This window comes from Arvicanthis niloticus, chromosome 17 (genome assembly GCF_011762505.2).
Source record: "Arvicanthis niloticus isolate mArvNil1 chromosome 17, mArvNil1.pat.X, whole genome shotgun sequence".
In the NCBI taxonomy this organism is placed as follows: Eukaryota; Metazoa; Chordata; class Mammalia; order Rodentia; family Muridae; genus Arvicanthis; species Arvicanthis niloticus.
In genome coordinates, this window is record NC_047674.1 from 54,480,592 (window position 1) to 54,504,940 (window position 24,349).

At 42.1% G+C, this 24,349-nt stretch overlaps 2 long non-coding RNA genes across 3 annotated transcripts in view; one reads left to right on the plus strand and one right to left on the minus strand.

Moving 5' to 3' along the window:
- LOC143434870 (uncharacterized) overlaps window positions 1-24,349 on the plus strand; it is a 47,353-nt gene that overhangs the window by 15,542 nt on the left and 7,462 nt on the right. For both annotated transcript variants that reach the window (XR_013104708.1, XR_013104709.1), the window contains exon 2: window positions 16,147-16,327. This is a non-coding gene — a long non-coding RNA (uncharacterized LOC143434870). The remainder of the gene's footprint in view (window positions 1-16,146; window positions 16,328-24,349) is intronic.
- On the minus strand, window positions 990-24,071 carry LOC143434871 (uncharacterized). The gene is made up of 2 exons (XR_013104710.1): window positions 23,920-24,071; window positions 990-1,157 (listed from the first exon to the last, which is right to left on the minus strand). It is a non-coding gene; the product is annotated as an uncharacterized LOC143434871 (long non-coding RNA).

Consider the following 24,349-nt stretch of genomic DNA (forward strand, 5'->3'; position numbering starts at 1 on the left):
AACAGGTTCCTCTCTAGAGCCTATGACCTCCTGAGCCACACAGGCCTTCAGCCAGGCCCACAGTTTATCAAGGAACAATGGGAAACCTTTACTGGGTTTCTGTAGAAAATGCACTGCCTGACAGTAAGTAGCTGAGGCTTGGCTATTGTACGTTCTGTTGGGGGCTCTGGAACATAGTAGTTTGTAGTGCTGGCTGCCTGGCTCAGCCCTGAGGGATTCTGGGTCATCGTGGAATGTGAGAGATAAGGAATTCATGTTATGGGCTCAGGCTTAATTCGGGGATTTGTTTGGCGCTGTGACTAGAGAATGCCAAGGACAGAGTGTGAGTGGACACAGAACAGCTTTATTGGCTTTGACAATCATTTTCTATTAAGCAAATTAAAAGTTCAGAGCTGATCCAGGCAGTGGTGGCTCGTGCCTCCTTTAATCCTAGCACTTGGGAGGTAGAGGCAGGTAAATCTCTGTGAGTTCGAGGCCAGCCTGCTCTACAAAATGAGTTCCAGGACAGCCAGGGCTACACAGTGAAACCAGAGAAACAAAAACAAAAGCAAACAAAAGTCCAGGGCTGATTGGCATTGAGAGAAATAAATACCACTTTTTAATGAGGAAAAAAGAATGAGAGAAAGAAAGGGTTTGGAGTTGGGGAGGTTGGAAAAATCTGGAGGGAGGTAAAGGAGGGGAACCATGATCAGAATATATTATATGAATTTGTTTTCAAAAAGAAAATGAGAGGCCAGGTGCTTTAATCCCAGCACCCAGGAGGCAGAAGCAAGCAGATCTGGCCAGCCTGCTCTACAGAGGGAGTTCCAGGACAACCAGAGCTACACAGAAAAGCCCTGCTTCACACCCCACCCCACCCCTGCCCAGCAAAGGTGGGTGGAAGCAATAACAACAAAAACAGAAAACAAAACAAACAAAAAAAGTCCTTGGAATAAACTTAACCAAGGAGACAAAAGACTTGTGCCGTAAAAACTTTTTGAAAAAGAATATTTATTTTATGTATGTGAGTACAATGTTGCTGTCTTCAGACACACCAGAAGAGGGCATCAGATCCCATTACAGATGGTCATGAGCCACAATGTGGTTGCTGAGACTTGAACTGAGGACCTCTGGAAGAGCAGTCGGTGTTCTTAACCACTGAGCCATCTCTCCAGCCCCTAGTATTAAAGAAGATGTGAGAAGATCAAAAGACCTCTGTTGCTTATAGATTGATAGAAGTAATGATTATTGATTATTTGGGTTTCACACAATGCTTGCTTCTCATTCCTTCTAGGTCCACCCTCCCACTCTTGTACCTACCCCAAAAAAATTAAGAGGAGAAAAGAAAAAAATACACCAAGTTCAAAATTTGTATTACCCATAAACTCATTGCAGCATGGTCAGACTCCCAGCGGTCAGCCCCTGAAAAGGTAGCCGAGTCCTTCCCCGCTTTCTCCCCACCTATCCCACCTACACCGACAGTGGCCATCAACTGTGAAGAGCTATATTTCAGCAACTTTAACACAATTTTTAAGGACTCTCTTCAATGGCTTTCTGTCTAGACTGTTTCTGATTTGGAAGGTGGGGGTTAGGGTGGAGGGGATGTTGGTACAGAATTCTTCAACGTCTCTCATTCTCAACTATGAGTCTGGAGTCCTTGATGTTACTGCAACAGACGCTTCCCTGTGCATACCAGCCTGCAACAGCCTGACTCCCACGACTGCATGGACCATGGACATCCACATGGTCTCTGGCCGCATCGTGGACCTGGGACATCAAAATGGCCCCAGCACAAATCATGAATATCAACATGTTCCTGGTGGCAGTCCTGATCACAACATCATGGTCGCTATGGCCCCACGGACCACAGATAGCAGCGTGGTTCCTGTGGCTGCTTGGATCACAGACAGTATCGTGGCCTCAGATGCTTTCTCTCATTCTTTTTTTTTTTTTTTTAAAGAATCGTTTATTTATTTTATGTATGTGAGTACATTGTTGCACCAGAAGAAGGCATCAGATCTCATTACAGATGGTTGTGAGCCACCATGTGGTTGCTGGGAATTAAACTCAGGACCTTTGGAAGAACATTCTAGTGTTCTTAACCGCTGAGCCATCTCTCCAGCCCACTTTGTCTCACTCTTTAGGAAGCAAATAAGCAGACAAACCAAAATAAACTTTTAAAAAAGTTAAATAAAAAAAAACAGAATAAACAAAAAAAAGTGGAAAAATAAAGACAAGACACAAGGAACAGACACACACACACTCATGCACATACACATGCACATGAACACACACGTGCACGTACACACATGCACATAATCCATAAAACACAAAATTGGCAAGTGTAACACACAAGCAAAAGACCAATATGACAAAAAAAAAAAAAATGCCCAAGAAAAGCAACATGAGAGAAAAAGTCATCAAAAATACCATTGAATTCTTTTTGTGTTGGTCACCTACTGCTGGGCACAGGGCCTGCCCTTGAGTTCGGTTAATATATCCAATGAGACTCCATTGGAGAAAACTACTGTTTACTTTGCAAGTAGATGTCAATAGCAGGGAGCTTTTTGATTAGGAATAGACCCAGGCCCACTTGTGTCTCAGCACTGGGACCTTGTCTGACTTAACCCTGTGCGGGCCCTGAACGTGTGGCCAGTCTCTGTGAGTTCATATGTTCATCTGTCCTGTCGTGTCTGGAAGATACTGTTTCCTTGGAGCCAGTCATTCCCTTTGGCTTTGGCTGTTTTGTTTGGCTTTGTTGTTATGAGACAGAGTCTTTCTGTGTAGCTTTAACTGTCCTGGAACTTGCTGTATAGACCAGGCTGGCCTCAAATTCAAAGATCTGCCTCCCAAAGGCTGGAATTAAAGGCCTCCCTCTGGCTCTTACAGTCTTCCTTCCTCCTCTTTCTGCACAGCTCCCTGAACCCTGAGGGTGGGTGTGATGAGGACTTAGTAGTCCAAGGGTACTCACCCTCTGCACATTGTCTGGTTGTGGATCTCCGTGGGAGTTCCCGTCAACCAGGACAGAAACTCCTCTAATGAGTCCCATCCTCTTGTGGCCACTGAGGGCCCCAGGTACAAAGTGCTTCTACATATCTTTGGCTGACCCAAAGGAAGGTAGTTGGGCTAAAAGGGCAGGCTGGGAGGGTCTACAGGAAGAGCTAAGCTGGGTCCCCATCAAGAGGTAGTATGGGAGAAGGGCTGTCCGCAAGCAGCGTTACAGGATTGGAAGGGAGACTGAAGAGATCAGAATGGAGGATAGGAAGGAATCATTCTTCTGTAGACTGTCAACAGATGATAGGTTTAACAAGGACGATATAAAAGACAAATGAGAAGAGCAGGCATTAAAAAAACCTCTTAAGAAAAATAAATGCATTTGAAAGATGTTAGCACAGGCAGATGAACAAACCTTGGGTTTGTTAAGGCTCAGTTTCTTTGACAGTTAAAAACCTAAAATGTAGCAAGAAAGGCAAGTGACTAAGTTAAATATAAATATTTTGTTTTTTAAAAAAAAGTGTGTGTGCGCGCGCGCGTGCATGTGCATCCAGGAGTGTATACTGCATGTGTGCAGATGCTCGTGGAAACGAGAAGACGGTGGTAGATCCTCAGCAGCCATAGCCGTAGCCGTAGCCGTAGCCGTAGCCGTAGCCGTAGCCGTAGCCGTAGCCGTAGCCGTAGCCGTAGCCGTAGCCGTAGCCGTAGCCGTAGCCGTAGCCGTAGCCGTAGCCGTAGCCGTAGGTGGTTGCAGGCTGTCTGACATTGGATCAGGGAACCAAGCCGAGGTCTGAAGAGTAGTCAGAGCTGTTAGTGGCCCAGTCATCTCCCCATCCCCCAGTGGTCTGAGTTTTAACTTTAGGAACTTTTTTCAGTACCGAGATTGGACCCAGAGTCTTGCACATTCTAGACAGAGCTCTATATCTGAGATCTATTCCCCAGCCCAACCTTAGGAATTTTAATAACTTTTAATGCTTTACCTTCCACACCTTTCTGAGGCTTACCCGGACCCTCTGTGACATGTTTCTTGTCCTCATCTTACCTTTCCTATTTTGGAAAAATCTAGTCATTTTACCTGAGGAAAGAAACTCATTTTACCGCAGAAAAATCCTTCGTTATAACCTCTACCCCTTACCAACTGTGCACCAGACACATCTTCACACTGTCCTTTCTCCCACTTATTGGCTTCTTTGTACCTGTTTCCTTCCTTGCCATCTTGTGGTAGAGCAAGATAAACAGCACAGGTACCATCTTACTTAGAGAATCCAAATTAAGGGTCTGGAGAGATGGCTCAGTGGTTAAGAGCACTGACTGTTCTTCCAGAGGTCCTGAGTTCAATTCCCAGCAACCACACAATGGCTCACAACCATCTGTAATGGGATCTGATGCCCTCTGGTGTGTCTGAAGAATCTAAATTAAGTTTCTAACGTAAGGTGACAAACGAAGATCCTCTGTCTACATGTTGTTACACTGTACAGTTCTCTTCTGTTGTTGGTCTTAGGCTGACTTCATTCTGTCTACATGTTGTTACACTGTACAGTTCTCTTCTGTTGTTGGTCTTAGGCTGACTTCATTCTGTCTACATGTTGTTACACTGTACAGTTCTCTTCTTTTGTTGGTCTTAGGCTGACTTCACTCTGTCTACATGTTGTTACACTGTACAGTTCTCTTCTTTTGTTGGTCTTAGGCTGACTTCATGGCTGCTTGCATTTTGTTTTCTTTTGGTTTTTGTTTTTCAAGACAGGGTTTTTCTGGGTCCTGAAATTTGCTCTCTAGACCAGGCTGGCCTGGAACTTAGAGATCCACCTGCCTCTGCCTCCCAAGTGCTGGGATTAAAGGTGTGTACCACCAGGCCCAATTACTGTTAAGAAAAAGATCAGAAAATGAAGCTTGTCCCATAGACTGGTAACAGCTCTTCCTATTTTCCAGTCCTTGGCCAAACAACTCTAGTCGTAAAATAGCGTCAAAATTTATTTTTAATTATTTATTTTATCTTCTGTGTATAAGTGTTTTGTTTGCATGTATGCCTGTGTTTTGTGTCCATGAAGGTCAGAAGAGGGCATCAGATCCTCCGAAACTGGAATCACAGAAGGCTGTGAGCTACCACGTGAGTGCTTTGAACTGAATTCAGTTCCTCTGCAAGGGCAGCAAGTACTCTTAACTGACGAGCCATCTCTAGTCCATAGTATTTAGAGATCCGCTTAATGGCTGCCCCCACCCATCCCCCAGAACTCAATACATACAGCACCCAAACTGGATTACAGTCACATATTATTTTCTCCATTTTCAAAGGGTTATAAGCATAATCAGACAGGTCTTCCAGGATGCTCCAAAAAGGATGCTCCAACAGGGCTTGTCAAAAGTTAAAGGCAACACTGTTAATCCTTCTATCGAAGCTCTGTCAGACATCAGAGAGAACAGAACGCATTCTTCAGCGGGAGAGGAAACCAGAAGCTACAGTGCTCCAGTTTGTTAGGGCAAGCTGATGCAGAGTTCAGATTTAGGAACGAGGAAGTCCTCAAGAGCAATCATGTGACAACCACTGTGAAGTCCCTGTGCAGTGTAGGCTGGCTTTATGTCAACTTGACACAAGCCAGAGTCATTTGGGAAGAGGCACTGCAGTGAGAAAATGCTGCTATCGGATTGGCCTTTGGCAAAGCTTGTAGGGGTATTTTCTCCATCGCTGATTGATGTAGGTGGTTCAGTTCATTGTGGATAGTGCTGCCTCCCTACCCTGCTGGAGGTCCTGGGTACCATAAGTAAGCAGAGGAAAGCCAGGCAGTGGTGGCTCAGGCCTTTTTAATCCCAGCACTCAGGAGGCAGAGGCAAGCAGATCTCTGAGTTTGAGGCTAAAAGGGGGAACTGTTGGGAGATGGTTTCATGCAGTGTGTATTAAGATGCTGATTATTGTGTATAGAGACCTGGTCACAGTCCCGATGTTGACGCTGTCATGATATTTGGAGCATGTTCTCTCAATGATGTGTAAAATTTCGTTTCCATCACCTCTGATTGGTTAATAAAGAGATGATTCAGCCTATAGTTGGGCAGAAGACAATAGCGTAGGGCTTCAGATCCAAATAAGGGGATCCCAAGCAAAAGGAGAGAGGAGGGAGGGAGGGAGGGAAGGAGGGAGGGAAGGACCTGGACAATTCATCCCGAGATCATCAGTGGAGCCGCCATGAGAACACGGATGGAACAGAGAGCCAGGGCAAGACTCAGAATGCAGGTAAAGGCCAGCCAGAAACACCGGCCCTGGCTCCAGCATGAGACACCAGCATGGGAGATGGCTCTGCCAATCTTCCATGCTGTCTCCACAAGGCTGGGCTGAATCCAGACCATCCTGCCATCCATGCGGTACCTGGTAGAAATGAGACTCTAATGCTTAAAGATTATCCAAAGGCTTTATATTTTTGGTAATGCTCAATTAACAAGAAGCCTACACAATTAGAGGTGTTTCCCAATTAACTAAGCTAGATATAAGTCGTTACCCAGGACAGTCCTGGACCCATGGTTCTCCATGGCTCCTACATCCTGCCTCTCCTCTGCTTTTTCTAGCTCCTCCTCTTCCACTCCTTACTCCTCCCACATTAGCTCCTCCTGAAATACCGAGTTTAATGTAGTGGGGGAAATATACTGCTACAGTGTAGCAGCTGCTCAGTGCACAGAACTCATGTTTATATTTTTAAACAGACAATTAAGGGTCGGTGAGGTGGCACCTTGGGTAAAGTGCCTGCTATGCAAGGCTGAGTTTGATCCCCAGAGTCCACATAATGGTGGAAAGACATTCTAACTCCATAAAGTTGTCCTCTGACCTCCACAAGCCTGCTTTGGCATACGTGCAACTCCTCACGTACCACACACACACACACACACTTAATATATTATTAGATTTATAGACTGTTTGAAAACAGTTCCCATAAAAACAAATGAGCAAACAAAAGACAAAGCTCTTTTTGAGTGGGATGTAGGGACATACTGGATTGCGTCCACCATGTTTAACAGGAAGTCCTGCTCTTGGCTTGTTTTGTTAGTGGTCCTGAACCCTGGTGAGAGCAGGATGTTGCCTCACTGGGCAGGGTGTGTGAGGCTTCTCATTAGGGGGGAAAAACACAAGGCAGGCTTATGTTTTCAGGCAGCTGTTTACTGGCTCAATTGCTCTGGTGGTCTGTGATGAGGTAGAACATTGCAGCAAGGGTGGGTGGCAGAGCAGAGTGGCTTCCACTGTGACAACCAGGAAAAGGAGGGAAGAGGGACAAGGAGAGGAAAGGAGAGGCCATACAAGTGACCAAGCAAAAGGTATGTCCTTCCAGGCAACTCCCCAGGAACTTCCTTCTCCCAGTTGGGTTCTGCCTCACCAAAGTGCCTTCCTATTATAAACCTAACAAAGTATTAGCCCCCTGGTTAGGTTGTAGTGCCAGGGAAATGTTAGTGATCCCCCCAAACCAGACAGGAGCTGACCCAATACAATCACAGTGGGGCATTTTATTTTATTCGAGCTAGCTTGGGTCCCTCAGCGCACTGCTGTCACCCTGGGCTGTTTTGGTGATGAGGAGCCATGAATATCTACCGGGGCAAGACTTTATAGAAAGCAGCAAGTGGGGGTTCAGTGTGCAAGCATCTAATTGGGATAACATAGTTGGCTGCTGCTGGGAGTCATAGCATAAAGTTAATTTCTGTTTCCCTCTGTACTGGTGGTTGTTTAGGCAGGGGGTGGGATTGTAACCTGGGGGTGCAGGTTTGTTGGGGGAATAACCTGGAGATGGTCTTGTTGGGGGTTAGCCTAGAGACGAGAGCTAGGCTTGGGTTTTTGTTGGGGATAACTTGGAAACTAATGCTAGGTACTGGCCTGTTAGTTTACCTGAGTTCAAACTGGTCAGATTCTCTAAAATGGAGTCTGAACTTAAAAGATTTGGCCTCTCAAGGTCAGGGATACAATCCAGTCACTTCTCCAAAACTTATCAGCTAGCAACCACATTTTAAACATATGAGCCTTTTGGAGACCACTTCTTAGCTAAACCATCATACAAGGATCTCCCAGGCTCAGCTCTCTAAGGACTGTCAATGTATTCATCTTCCCTCTCACTTGGCACATGGCTCTCAATAAAGATACTGCCCTGTAGAGTGAAAAATTATAAAGGCCATTTTATGAAATATGTGTAGATTTTTTGCCTTAGACCTGAGCAGGAAAAATGCAGATTCCAGAACGTGGAACTGAAAATAAGATTTCAGGCCCCCCAGGACACTTGCTGGATGAATTACATTCCTCAAGCCTCAGGCAGTAGGCCCAACTGTGGGTGGGAGAGGCCCAAGGCAGGAAGACACATTCCTGACTACAAATAAAGATGCTGCCACCTAGGTGGGGCTATAGCCGGAAGAAGTGAAGATTGTTAATCTGAAGTAGTTGGTAAATGGCAGGGTAGGACACAATGGCATGGTAAAAACCACATTTTTGAGAAGAATGCAGGGTGATTTCCACATGACACTAATCATTTAGGGTGAGTACCTCTGAATTGTTCCACTATTTTTATGTTTTGTATCCTTGACAACCCCTCCCCGCCTCCCCACTACCCTGGTTTGTGGTTTTTCCCTTTAAAACCCTCCTCGAACTGGCTGTGGTCATCGAACTCTACTCCTGCGTGAGTGATCGTGAGAACGCTGGCTGGCTGCCAGGTCACTTCCCTAATAAAGCCTCTGCTGATTGCATCCAGGTATGGTTTCTTGTGGTCTTTGGGTGGTCGTGATTTCCTGAGACTTGAGGAAGGGCCTCCCGAGTATGGGGGTCTTCAGCCCCAGCAGAAGGTTGGCAACTGTCTCTTTCATCTTGCAAGTAGAGGCAAAGGTGCCCTTGACTGTGAAGACCCCCAAACTCGGGAGACCCTTACTCAAGTCTCAGGAAGTCACGGCCACCCACAAACTCGCAAGACAACGCACCTGGATGCAATCAGCAGAGGTTTATTGGGAGAGAGTTGGCTAGCCAAGGTCAACTTGGTTCACTCAGGAGTTGAATTGACAAAGCCAGTCAGTCTGAGGAGGGTTTTTAAAGGGGAAAAACACAAATCAGGGGAGTGGGAAGGGGGTGAGGGGTTGTCAAGAATACATAAAATAAAAATAGTGAATAGCACTTGGGAGGCAGAGGCAGGCAGATTTCTGAGTTCAAGGCTAGCCTGGTCTACAGAGTGAGTTCCAGGATAGCTAGGGCTATACAGAGAAACCCTGTCTCGAAAAACCAAAAAAAAAAAAAAAAAAAAAAAAAAAAGTGGAACATTTCAGAGGAACCCACCCTAAATGATTTAGAGTCATGTGAAAATCACTCTGCACACTCATTCTTCTCTAGAATGTAGTTTTACCATGTCACTGTGCCCTACCCTGTCATTTACCAACTATTTCAGATTAACTATTTCTCACTTGCTCTGGCCACAGCCCCACCTAGATGACTTGCATCTTTTTTTGTGGTCAGGAATTCATCTTCCTGCTTTGGGCCTTCCTCACCCACAGGTGGGTTCTCTTCCCTGAGGCTTGAGGAATGTTAATCCAGCAAGTGTCCTCTGATTCAGGGATAATGTCCTCCACCGGGAATGTATCCCGGGGCAGTGAAGGCCTAAAATCTTACATCCAGTTCCACTTTCTGGAACTTGCATTCTTTTGCTCAGGTCTAGGGTAAAGAAAAAGCCTGTATTTCATAAAATGGTCTTTATAATTTTTCACTCTAGCCTGGCAGTGGTTGTGCACACCTATAATCCCAGCACTTGGGAGGCAGAGGCAGGCGGATTTCTGAGTTTGAGGCCAGCCTGGTCTACAGAGTGAGTTCCAGGACAGCTAGGACTACACAGAGAAACGCTGTCTCGAAAAACAAAACAACAACAACAAAAACAAACAAACAAACAAATAATTTTTCACTCTACAACTATAAACTGGAAATCTGGTTCAAGTCCTGTGAGAACAAAATTTGAAAGCAGCATTGTAACAATAACAAAAATTCATGGTCAGCAAAGCCCACCAACAATTTGTTAAATATAGTCATAATAAAATATTAAGTCCCTCCAGGGGCAGGGTGACCAAAATTGAAAAGGCATGCAAGGACGTGCCCAGACAAGTCCAAACAAGCCCAAGTGAGTAGTGGGCTATCTGGTGTTTACTTTTCTCTCCCCCTTTTCGAGAAGTTCAAGGTTTCATGGTCAAAAGTAACTAGTCATCCTGCCAGCTCACACGTATTCTGCAAGTTGCTGATGTTTAAAATATCCAATCATATGTAACCACGCCAAATTTTCCCCCAACCCCTACCCATAAATATCCCAAGTTTCCTGGGTTCTGGGTCAGAACCTCTATCTCCTGCGTGAGATATGTTCTGGCCCGAGGGCCCTCGTCATTAAACCTCCTCTGCAATTGCATCAAGAAGGTCTCTCATGTGTCCTTGGGGAATGCAGGTCCGGACTTGGGTGAGGGTCCCCTTGCGGGGGTCTTTCAGTCCTATTCCTTGGGGCCACTTACATCTGCATCTCCTCATAGGAAGACACAACACTGACTTCTTAGTCAAACAACCGCTACTTCTAGATTCATTCCAGAGCCCAGGAAGGTTGTAGTTTCCATGTGCTCATTGTGCAGTGCAGAGTCTTGTTTCAGAATGTATCCATCTGCTCAGGCTATGTCTTAGTTTGACCTTTTGTTACTGTGTAAAGATGCCTGAATAAACAACTCTAGAGAGGAAGATTTATTAAGGCTTAAGTGTCAGTCCCTAGTTCTTGACTGTTTCTCACATAATCTCAAACATCCAATTTTACCCAATAAAGACTCAGGAGCCAGATGCTAAGGTGAATGTCCGCTAGCTCAGGGAGGCAGAGAAAGCACCCAGCTCACATTCCTCTTGGCCGTCCCACAAGGAAAAGGAAGCTCTCCGTGCTGTCTCAAAAACCCTTCAAACTGAGTGTCTTTCCCTTTGGCTTCCTCTTACTATCCTCTCTATCCTCCTGATGTCCTCTCACTCTCTATGGTTTTTTATCTATGTTCATTCCTTGTCAACTGGCCTATTGATCTGTCCTTGACTTTAATCTTGTTTACAATAAACAGAAAGCTCTTGAATTCAAGGTGTGTTCGAGGGGCTGAACCACACCACAACTAGAAACAGGGTTTTCCATTAAATGAAACAAAATCTAGGTTCACAGTGTGATCAAATATCGTGCAACATTTTTCACTTTTTGTTTAAATAAAAAGGAAAGATTTTAACTCTAACACAGTAAAACTATTTACAATGACAAAGCTATTTCTGCAGGCTTTCCACAATGTCCAGATTGGCTGCATTTGCCAGTTTTAGGGTTAAGTATTTTTTTAGTTCAAAGTTCTGTAAAATGTTCATGTCAGTTTTCTATGTACGCAGCAATTTGAAAGTCCTAAGCAGTTTGTAGTCGGAAGCTGATCTTTTTGGATGGTATTGGTCAGCTTAGTGGCAATCCTGTAGGACCCATCATCTTCTCAGAGACCTCAAAGAGGTTACTGTTAGGAATGATAGAAACCTTAAGTGTTTTAAATGCCAGATACAGCAGATCTCAGAAAGATTTGAGGACCACAATCTATAAAGTATCCAAGGAACTCAAACTTTGTTCCTAGTTACCTGCTTCAGAGTCAAACCTGAAAATACTTATAGGAATGAAGCTTATTTCTAGAATTTGTTAGTATTCTGTATGACTACTAGCACAACTACTGAAAATTTATATATATATACTAATTTTAGGGATTTTGATATATATTAAGAAAAGTTTTAAAGAGTCAAATGAAAACCAAAAAATATGAGATTAGTGGCAGTAGAATACTCCCTTATTTTTTTGTTCTCCTCTGTACCAGACAAGGCGGCTCTTCTGACATGAGAGAGAGGCTTTGGATTTTCCTTTAACAAGTATATGTGGGTTTAGAAAAGGAAATAATCACACTCCAACCAAAGCCAGCTTTAATTTTTGATTGAGTTGGGACCACACAAAGACCATTTGCCATTTATGTCTGTAGAGGGCAGCAGAGAGGAGCTGGAGGTGGGCGATGCCACTTGGCCAATTTACTCTGCTTCTTGGGACATACTGTCTTGATGATCCGCCCTTTCTTCAGATTTTTCACTAGTCCAGTGGTCTCTGGATTCCTTAGTTGGATGCTTTTATTCTCCTGGAAAGGTAAAAACAAAACCCTGCCCCAACCCTAATCCTGGGGCAAAGATATAACCCTTTTTTGGGGCAGGTTCTATCTTTCCTAGGGCAAAATGTTATTTGGCAATGGTAAAGTATTATCTTTCCATTAAATTTTTTAAAAAATTCTTCTGAAAATATGAAACTAAAATATCTGTACCTTAATATGTGTGGATAAACATGCATATATTCCCCTTTCTCTTTATTTATAAATTCAAGGTTTAAGTGTATTTATTTTTAGATCACAAAGGACATTCACTTTGAATTTCAGCTTGCCTTTGCAAGTGGCTTTTAAATTTAAATCACTGTAATCTTATTTGTTACTTGCCTGCCTCCCAAGTGTTGTGATTAGAGATGTGAACCACTATGTGACTATGGATTCCTTATAATAGTTGTTCTCATAGGGGCGTCCTGCTGGCTTAATTTGGTTCTCCATTTCCTCTTATATTTAGTTTTAGGGGTAAACTTTCAAGTTTTTCAAATGTATAATCTATCACTCTTCCCGATTTATTCTGAATTTGTTCTTTGGCAAATTTTAATATTCTCGTCTTATAAACATGATATCAATGTGTCTACTATTTCATTATTTTCAGACATTTTTGTCTCTCTTGCGTGTATGAGCCACATAAAATTTGATGTCTTTGCTAAGGTTTCCTAGGTTTTGCCATTTCCACTCACGCCTTCCATGACGGTAGGGCCATGAAGAGATGGTTTGGTCTCCTTGGTAGAGCACTGGGTTTGAGATAGCTGGAGACCCAAAAGGCCTGTGAGAGACATGGCCCGAGACCCAACAGGTGACCCCTGTGAGGGACAGCATGTATCTCCCCATGCCCCCAGAATCCAGGCTCCTCCATGCAGTCCACATCTCTCATTAAGCGTTTGGCTCAGTAGCTCCTCCCAGAGAGGTTTTGCATCACCATCTACAGCTACAGGTAGAGGGCATGACTAACAGGCCTCCACCTTGAGATTTCCATATTCATGAGTTATCTAAAGGGGGGAGGGAGGGGAGGGTGTGGGGGGAGAGGGGAGCATAGCTAAATTAAGTTATTCCTTTCCAGACCTTCCCCTCTGATCCCTCCCTATTATTTTAGCCAGCTCTCCCCTGGCTTAACGGGGGGTGGGGGTGGGGGTGGGGGGTGGGGAGGACACATCCAGATCCAACTACCACACCATGGCAATAAACCTTTGGAACCCATGAACTCCCTCGTGTCTTCTGGGGCCTGCCACTGCCAAGTTTCCAGCCTTTGGAACCTTGGACCTTCTCTTGTATGTGGGATCTGCCAGTGGCGTGGAACACCCCACCTCGGGGCTCTGCTGCCCCGCAGAGTTTATTCCCACAACTGGTGCCTCACGTGGGGCACAAATCCACGACCTAGAGATTAAGAGTCTCATGCTCTACCCACTGAGCTGGCCAGGCCGCTGAGTCTGTTATCAAGTACAGTAACCGAGTCTCTCCCTGGGGTGCTGCCGGGGCCTCTTTCTTCTCTCCCTGCCTCATTTCTCTCAGCTGTGGGCCAGCGGGTCGTGCACCCACATGCCCCCAGTCTCGGTCCTTCCGCAGCCTCTCAGCAGCGTCTAAGAGCCCAAGGGCTTGAGACCAGTTAGTCCCTGGCTGCCTCCGGGCCCGGGGATCTCCAATCCAAGAGCTCTGCCTCCCCGTGGAACCAGACTGAGTGAGAATTCCCCCAGCCGGGCAGGGCCCCATAGCGCCTGCCTGGTGCCATACATAGAGTGAACTTAGTCAAGAGTCCCACACTCCAGTCTATTCTTCTAAGTTCCTGTAGGAAGTTGTACCTGCAGCCAAGGTGGGTAACTCCACGTAGGTCCTATTACCAGGTCTATTGTGGTAAACAAGGACTACCGGCCTTCTATGACACACCCTTTCCCATACAGATCAAAACCACATATGTATTTAGACCAAAGGATGAAATAACTAAATACTGTGAGCATGCACTCAATGCAGTCCTTCATAGCGATGGATAACTGCCATGGTGAATAGCTGAGCTTACTGAGAGTGATCCTGTGTGAAGGCAAAGTATCTGTTTAAGATACAAGGTTCAAAAGTTAAAAGCAACAGGATTATCCAAGCAGTGTAGAAAGTAAGGTTGTAAGTGGGAATGTCCCAGTATCTAATCCGACTGCTAATTGTCAGGGATCTGACAAAAAAATCTGGCCACCAGGTATATAGTGGGTGGCTTTAGGTAATGATAAAAAACACTTCATTTCCAGTAAGAGCAGACACAATACGCCAGGTTAAGTCAGCTGGCTCGTAGGGAGTTTGAGCCATCTTCATCATTAGAATCATAATCATTAGGCTCAAGATCTGTGTCCACTTGATGGACCGATCTTTCAGGCAGCCATTGGGCTCCACAGACTGAGCCACGACCCCAAATTAAAAGGGTCAGGAGCATTCCATGTATTAGTTAGGGGGTCTCTCCATTTGACCCTGGTACGAGCTGGAACTGACTGGATACCAGTGATAATGTGCTGCAGGATGACCTTTATCATCAGTTTGCAAAAAATTTAAAACAAATAAGACAAAGGCAAGGTGTGTTTTCAGTGACCTTGGAGGGTATAACTCCCCATCTTTTGTTTTAAAAGCCAATTTTTCAGAGTTCCTTGCAGAACCAGAGCAGAAGTACCAGTAGCTGCTCCTCCCACACTCAGAGAGTTATGAAGATATTAAAGTTCCACAGTACCTTGTCCTTGAGGATTATAAGAAATCTCAGTAATATGGGTAATATTAAATTGTCAACAAAACATCTCAAATGCCTGACTGCAATAGCCAGCTACATTATCTATCTTAATCTGATATGGAACACCAAGCATAGAAAAATAATGTAGGCAATAATTAATTACATTTAGTTGCTTCTCCTGTTAAACCAGTTGCAACTAGAAAGCCTAAAAGATGTCAAGTCACATGTACATATTTTAATTTTCCAAAATCAGATATGAGTAACATCCATTTGCCATAATTGATTAGATATAAGTCCCCAAGGATTAACACCATTATGAAAAAATTGAGGACACTAAGAACAAGTTTTTGCAGTTTGACTTGTATACTCTCCAGAAATACCAAATTATTGCCTCAAGCTATTACTATTTTGATAATGCAAAGAATGAGATTGTTTGGCTAACTGTTCCTGTGTAAGGCCTATAACCTTCCTGGTATACAAATCTGCTGTAGAATTGCCCTAAGGGGCCCAAGCAATTCATTATGGGCTCTTAAAATGTCCTATAAAGTTAAGGAACAGTGCATGTTTCTTAAACTAAGATCTATTTGTATAAATACCTGTAAAATATGAGAATTAGCAGTATCTAAAAAAGGAACAATTTCAAGCAGTTATAAACCATGAGCTATATACTGGCTATGAGTATACAAATTGAAAGTTTGATTTTTCAGCATTTCAAACAGTGGGTACAACATGTAATTCAATTATTTGTGCTGAAGCAGGGGGAAATTCAAGAGAATGAACATGTGATCTAATTACATATACTGCCTTCTCATTAGATGAACTGTCTGTAAATGCAGTAAACATCTTCTCTATGGGCTGCATGCGTAAATTAACAGGAACTACAGAGCATGCATAGAGGAAAACTGTAACAACTTATCTTTTAGATAATGATTATCAAATTTGCCTAAAAGGTTTGCCAGGCAATAGGCCAAATATCAGTATTCGTTAATTGTGCCCTTCCTCCAGGCCCGAGCAGGCCTTCGAGTCATTTACCACAGTAGACCAAACAATAGGACATGGGATGCATTGCATTGTGGGCCTTGGAGCCCTGCAGTCTGTTACAGGAGCTAAGAAGAATGGACTGCCTGCTGAGCTTGCCTTTACACCTTCAGGCTACCTCTCCTTACCCAGCCCCTGGGCTGAACCGAGAAAAGACTCTGGGGGGTGGGGCTTACCCTTTATATGTGAAAGCAAAATATTAAACTTGGGGCTTTGATCAGAGAACTGTGTCTTGGCCTCATCTCTTCTCACCCTCCATTCCTGTTCATTCCCAGCCTTCCTTTCAGGTGAACCCAGTACCCATAGCTGCTGGAAGCTACAGAATGGCGCCCACCTGTGGAACCTGAGAATGGAAGACCAGCTGAGGAACACTGTCTTGGTGGAGCTCCACGGAAAATGGAAGAAAAAGCAGAGTATCCCGGGCACTTGGTAAACAACAAACAGCACTGATGCTAGGTAAGTTATGGCTGTGTTTACAGGAAGTGTGTTTCAGTGGGATGCGGGTCTAGATATGAGTGAGCATTGACCCGATGCAAGCTCATCGAGGAGGTAACAATGAGTTGGGGATAGGAGAATATTCGGCAAGCCCAAGAGCTGCCTCAGGCAAGAGAGCGGGGTTTAAAAGAATTTGAAAACTAAAAAGGGTAGAGCACTGAGTGCTATCCATAGTTCTGTCTTCTTTGTTTGTCTGTCCTTGGCACGCCAATGTCCACGTGTCTCAATTGTTTCGTTGTCTGAATGATTGGTGGTCTATGATTTGTGGTGTTCTATGTTTAATGTTCAAAAGATCGTTAAAATTGCTTGATCCAACCCTTGGTCTAGTTTAACTTGGTTTTCAAAGGCAGCCTTAATATGTAGAGCAGTGGCTGATAAGTTTTCTTAACACCTGTAGCTAAGAGTCTTCACGACCACCTCCTAGAAAGATGTTTCTTGCTGGGGAGGAGGGGTAATTCTAAGACCCAAAGACGTTTACAACAGTCTGTGGGCCAAGAGTCATAATGATTAAAATTATGCCTACTTCCCTCCATGACGTTATAACTGTACCAGCTAACAACAACAACAAAAAAAATTGTTCAATTTGTTTTGGTTTCTTTTTATCCGCTTCCTTCCAAAGTTGTTAAAAATGAGATGCTTTTGGTTCCTCTAATGTAACAATATTTGGAGGACAAGGTTGCCTTCAGCTTGGCCTTTATCTGATACTCTCACTCAGCTAAAAAAGATTGGTCATTAAATTAATCCAAAACAAAGTTCAAACTTAAGATTTATGAAACTAATGGGACATTACAGCCTGACTTGCCTACTCCAGCTGCCATTCCGGTAAATACTTATAGAATTATTATAGATCTAGAAGATTGTTTTTTATACCATTCCTTTACATTTCTGGTAAAAGTGAGAGGTTTGCATTCAGTAAATTTATTTGTAATTTTTGAGAGCCCATGAAGTGATATTGTTAGAAATGTTTGCCTCAAAGAATGGTTAATTGCTTTAATATATATACATATATATATATATATATATATATATATATATATATATATTGTTGTTGCTTTAATACAAAAAATTAAGAGTTTAAATCTTTTAGTGTATATTATTCATTGTGTGATACTTTATTAGCGGATCTCTCTAAAGAAAATTTTCTACAAGCCCTTGCTCCAATATAACGAGCTTTAAAATTTTTTTAGAGTACTTGTTACTTCAGAAAAGATTCAAAGGCAATTTCTTTTCAATGTTTGAGACCTCAGTTATATCCTAAACAGATTGTGGCACAAAAAATTCCAATTAAAAATAGATAGTTGGGGCTAGAGAGATGGCTCAGCCATTAAAGGCTAGACTTATAATTAAAAATCTAAGAATTGAATTCCCAGCAACCACATGGTGGCTCACAACCATTTGTGGTGGGATCTAGTGCCCTCTTCTGGCTTGTAAGTGTACATGCAAAAAGAAAATGGTTTGCTTTTAATTTGATTTGCGTTTAATGATTTTTAAAAGTTGTTAAGAGATATTAATTAGCTAAAACCTTATCTTAAGCTTACCATAGGAAAATTTGAACCTGTATTTGATATTCTCAAGGGGATAAAAGTCCTAATTCCCCTTGACAATTAACTATAAAGGGGAGATAGCTTTGCTGAAAATAGAGTAAGCTGTTAGTTATCGACAGATAAATTATATAGACTATGATAAATTGTTGGCTGTTTGTGTTATTACTACTCATATGTCCACAGCAGCCCTTTGGTAAAAGAAACCATTAACGCAGATTCATCTTTTTTCATCTACAAATAAAGTTTGAACATCCTATTATAAATTATTATTGTGTTAATACAAGATTATAAGATAGAATCCTAAAAGCATTTTGGCTAAAAGTTTTATTCCTTATTCCAAATAGCAATTAAATTGGTTATTAAAAAAATAATGATATTTGGCCTATTACATGGCAAAATTTTTAGACAAATTTGATGATCATTTGTTATAGTTTTTCTCTATGCATGCTTTCATATTTCCTAAAATTTACTACACGTGCAGCACATTGAAAAGATGTTTGCTATATTTATTATATTTACAGATGCCTCATCTATTGAGAAGACAGTATATGTAATTAAATCACATGTTTATTTTCTTGAGTTTCTCCTGCTTCAACACAAATAATTAAATTATGTGTTATAGCCACTGTTTGAAATGCTGAGAAATCAAGCTTTCAGTTTATATACTCATAGCCAGTATATGGCTCATGATTTATATATAATTGCTTAAAATTGTTCCTTTCTTTACATATAGCTAATTCTCAAATTTTATTTATAAAAATACAGCTTAATTTACAAAGCATGTACTGTTTCTTAACTTTATAAGACATTTAAAAGCTCAGTGGATTGCCTGAACCCCAGGGCAATGCCAGAGCAGATTTATATAATACTAGACATGTTATAGGCCTTTCAAAAATAATTGGCCATACAATCTTATTCTTTACAACATCAAAAGAATAATGACTTAAGACAACAATTTGGCATTTCTAAAAAGTGTGCAAGTTAAATTGCAAAAACTTGTTCTCAATATCTTCAATTTTTTCATAATGGTGTTAAGCCCTGAGGACTTATATGTAATCAATTTTGACAAATAGATGTTATTCATTTTTTATTTTCAAAAATTAAAATATGTACATGTGACTTGACACCTTTTAGGCTTTCTAGTTGCAACTACTTTAACAAGAGAAGCAACTAAAAATATAATTAGTTATTGCCTATATTATTTTCCTGTGCTTGGTGTTCCATATCAGATTAAGATAGATAATGGAACTGGCTATTACAGTTATTTGACTACAGTCAAACATTTGAGATGTTCTATTGACAATTTAATATTACTGATATTTTCTTACTATCCTCAAGGACAAGAAATTGTAAAAGAGAGATTATGAAACTTTAAAATAATATTTTCATAACTCTAAATAAGGAAAAAGCAGCTAATGGTGCTTCTTCCCTGGTTTTACAGGTAATTCTAAAAAATTGGCTTTTTTAAAACTAGAAAGGGGGAATTATACCCACCCCAAAGTCACCAAAAGCACACCTTGCTTTTGTCTTATTTGTTTTAAAATTTCTGCAAACTGATGCTAAAGGTCAGTCTGCAGTGGATCGCCACTGGCATCCAGTTACTTCCAACTCATTTGCCAGGGTCCTGTGGAGAGACCCCTTAACTAATACTTGGAATGGTCCCGGCCCTGTTTTAATTTGGGGCCGTGGCTCAGTCTGTATTTTTTCAGACAAAGAGAATGTAGCCCGATGGCTACCTGAAAGATTGGTCTGTCAAGTGGACACAGATCTTGAGCCTAATAATTATGATTCTAATGATAAAGATGGCTCAAAATCTTTATCAACCAGCTGATTTAACTTGACATATAATCTCCACTCTTACGGGAGAGTGTTTTTTATCATTACTTAAAGCCACCCACTATATACCTGGTGGCCAGACTTTGTGTCTGATCCCTGCTAATTAGCAGTTGGATTAGATACTGAAATACTTCTACTTCCAACCTTATTTTCTACATTGCTTGGATAATCATGTTGCTTTTAGCCTTTGAACCTTGTATTTTAAACAGATTGATTACCCTCACAAGGATCGCTTTCAGCAAGCTCAACTACCTCCTCCTGGCAGTTACATATTGCTGTGAAGAATTGCAGCTAGCGCACTCCCACAGGTTCCTTGGTCTGAATGTGGTCTGGGTCTAAAGAGTGTGCCAATGATGGCCGGTTAGTCAACAACGGTTAAGAGTGTTTTGAGCTTCTATAAAACTAAGACAGAGTCATACATCAATATGCTATGTATGATTTCCTCAATGACGGGTAATATAGGAGTAATATAAATGCCAACCTAAGCCAGACACGGTTGCCTGGCCACTCGAGACCATAGACGGGATGAAATATTGTGCCCTGTTCAGATATTGGCACTGCCATCTTAAAAAATTAAGGGGGGAACTGTGCCCTTCCCAGGCCCAAGCAGGCCTGCAAGTCATTTACCACAGTAGACCAAACAATAGGATATGGGATGCATTGCCTTGTAGGCCTTGGAGCCCTGCAGTCTGTTACAGGAACTAAGAAGAATGGACCACCTGCTGAGCTTGCCTTTACACCTTCAGGCTACTTCTTCTTACCCAGCCCCTGGGCTGAACCAAGAAGAGACTCTGGAGGGTGGGGCTTACCCTTTATATGTGAAAGCAAAATATTAAACTTGGGGCCTTGATTAGAGAACTTTCCTTCCTCTCAGGTGAACCCAGTACCCGTAGCTGCTGGTGGCTACATTTAATAACCAATTTAATTGCTGTTTGGAATAAGGAATATTTCCTTAAGTTCTTCTGTATTAACACAGCAACAGCTTCAGAACAGGGTGTTATAATTTTCTTTGGAGATGAAGAAAGATGAATACACATTAATGGTCCCTTTGGCCAAAGGACTGCTGTGAGCACATGAGTAGCAATAATGCAAACAGCCAACAATTGATCACAGTCTATATAATGTATCTGTTGATAACTAACAGCTTCCTCTTCTTTCTGTAAAGCTATTCCTCCTTTATTAGTTAATTGTTGAGGGGAATTAGGATTTGCATCCCCCTTGAGAACATCAAACAGAGGCGTAAGTCCTCTTGTGGTGAGCTTAAGGTGAGGTCTTAGCTAATTAATATCTCCTAACAACTTATGAAAATCTTTTAAGTAAACCATTTTTTTTTTTGCATGTACACCTGTAAGCCAGAAGAAGGCACCAGATCCCATTACAGAGAGTTGTGAGCCACTATGTGGTTACTGGGAATTGAAAGCTAATATTTTTGGTTGTGAGCCTAGCCTTTAACGGCTGAGCCATCTCTCCAGCTCCAACTATCCTTTCTTACTGGAATTTTCTGTGCCACAATCTGCTTGGGTATAACTGAGGTCCCAAATATGGAAAAGATATTGCCTTTGAATGTTTTCTGAAGAAACAAGCACTCCCCAAAATTTTAAAGCTCGTATGAGAGCAAAGGCTTGCAGTAAAACTCCTTCGAGGGATCAGCTAATAAAATAGCATACAATGAAAACATACACTGAAAGATTCAAACTCTTCTTGTATTAAAGCAGCAACAAATTTTTTTACATAATGTAAGGCTATTAGCCATTCCTTGAGACAAAACTTTCTAATGATATTGCTTCATGGTCTCTCAAAAACTACAAGCAAACTCACTGAATGCAAACTTTCCACCTTCACTAGGGTGTAAAGGAACAGAATAAAACAATATTCTAAATCTATAATAATTCTATATGCATTTCTTGGAATGGCAGCTGAAGTAGGCATGTCAGGCTGTAATGCCCCACAAGTTTCATAAATCTTAAATTTGAACTTTGTTTTGGATTAATTGAATAACCAATCCCTTGTAACTGAGTGAAAGTATCAGATAAAAGCCAAGTTGAAGGCTAATTTTGTCCTCTCTTACTCTTTGAGCAATTCTTTTATTAGCAGGCACAGCTATAATGCCATAAACGGAAGCAGGAATAATTTTAATTTCTCCAGCATAATCATTATCTATAACTCCTGGCCCATAATCAATCTGTCTGTTGTGAATGATTTTGGGTCTGAGGATGATCCCTCCTCCCCAGGGAACTGGTCAGGATGACCAAAACAAAAGGAATGCCACACAAACTTCTGCTGAGCCCACTCTGAGCTTTGTCTTAACTCAAATGTAAATGTTCTTAATCTGGGCCTATTTCCTGGCCCAATGATTATCCTTCCTGCACTGAGGACACATTCCAAGGGAGTGATTCTGCTGTCTGTCTATGCCTCTATTTTTTGGATAGCCTTTTCTAAAATGACCTATGGCCCCATACTTAGAGCATTCCTTATCGCCTCAGCACTGTGAAAGCACGGCTTGAACTGTAGTTAATATTCTCATAAGCCAATTGTATAACAAAAGGAACTCCTGCCTGGGGGTCTCCAAAATTTCTACCAGCTGCTTTTAGCAGCCTATTCACAAATTCAAGAAACAGTTCATCAGGGCCTTGTTTGATCCCAGATAAAACTCCCACTGAGATCTCCTTTCCAATCTTGGGGGCTAAATTTGCCTTTACCACTGTATCCAATAAAGCTGTAAAAGTGGCAGCAGGGCTGTATTGTGCTATAGCTGTTTTTAACTCTTTTATTACTCTTGCAATCATCTCCCCCTGCTCGATCCTCTTCTCAACCATAAATATGGGTGAGTCAAAGATCTCCAGCTTACGACTAAACTGCCAACTGTAGCCGATGGACCACTGGTAATTTAACTATACTTTTAAGTTTCCTTTGCAATATTGGAGTTAACCATGTGAACAATCTCTTCTCTCTAAAATCAATACCAAGTGCATTACTTTCATGTTACAAAGTTTGGCTGCAAGTTCTTATATATGAATGCATGATAGTGCAGCTTTTAATATCTCATTAAAGAGACATTGTTTTAAATTCTGCTTTTATACATCTGGTTTCTGAATGACTCCAACCCTGAGTTACCAGTTAAGCCAACTTTATGTTACCAAAGTTGCAAATTTTTAATCAGACCCAATAACTTATAGGCCAATAATCTAAAACTAAGACATGCAGAACATATTTATACTTTAAAAACAAGTCAGAAACAAAAATGAAGTAGATGCACATCTTATATATTTGATCTAAACAAATTTCTTCCTTTTTCTAGCTGTGATTTTAAGAGAAAAGCACCTTGTCACTTGTTGAACCCAATAAACACTGTCACAGAGATTTTTCTAGGAAAAACAACTATCGGCTTACTTATCATAGAAGACAAAAAGCTCCTGATCCCTTTAAAGGCAGTTTATGCAGACAATCAGTTCCTCTTAAGGTTTCTCCACCTCAGCTTGACCCCTAGTTACAGTGCAGGGTAACTTATCAGCTTCTGCTGTGCACATTAAGACTGCCTTTTAAACAAGTTAAACTAGGACAAGGGTTGGATATCTAGCAGTTTTAACCATTTTTTCTTTTGAACATGAAACATAGAACAACAGTCATTCAAACAACAAAACAAAAACAGACAATTGACACATGTGGACAGATTGGTGTGCCAAGGACAGACAATAGACAGAGAAAGCAGAACTAAGGATTTCTCTAGTAGGAGCCAGAGAGAAAGCAGGATGTCTCCTGATTTTCTCCTGTTCCTAGCAGAGCTCTGAAATAACTTATTTTCCTTCTCTTTTGCTAACACAGCTAGAGAGAGGATAACTGCTTTTCTGAAACCCATTCTCTCTCTCATATTCAAGGTCTATCTCTTTAGGAGATGTAGCTGCAGCTATTGATAGTTACTCCTTAGTGCCCTACTTTCTTAGTTTTCCAATTCCTTCTAACCCTGCTCCTCTCACCTGAGGCAGCTCTTAGGCTGCGGGCGAATGCCTATTTAGAATTCTTCTGTCCTGTGTTTTGCTCTCACCCACTAGATGAAGTAGTCATCGGGTCAACATCCAACATGTTGACCTAGACCGTATTCCCTTAAACCCACTTCCAGCAAACACAGCCTCCAAAAAATAAGTAGCGCTAGTATCAATGTTGTTTGTTGCTTACCAAGTGCAGGATACTCTTCTTCCGTTTTCTGTGGAGCTCCACCTAAGACAGCATTTCTCAGTGGGTCCCCAGTTTTCAGGCCCCAAGTTAGGCGCCACCTGTAGCCGCCTGTGGCCACAGACCAACTGGGTTCATCTGAATGGGGGGGGGGGGGGGCTGGAAATAAAGAAAGGGATGGAGGGTAAGAAAAGATGAAGCCAAGACAAAGTTGTCTGATCAAGGCTCAAAGTTTAATATTTAGCTCTCAATTTAAAGGAAAAGCCCCACCAAACCCCTTCATGTTTCAGCCAGAGATGAATGGGGGTCACTGCTGGAGATGGGTGGAGGAACCCATCCTTTGTCACAGCCAGAGGTGTCTCAAGGTAAGCACAGTGGGCAGTCTATTCTTCTAAGTTCCTGTAGCAGGCTGTATGTGCAGCCAAAGTGGGTA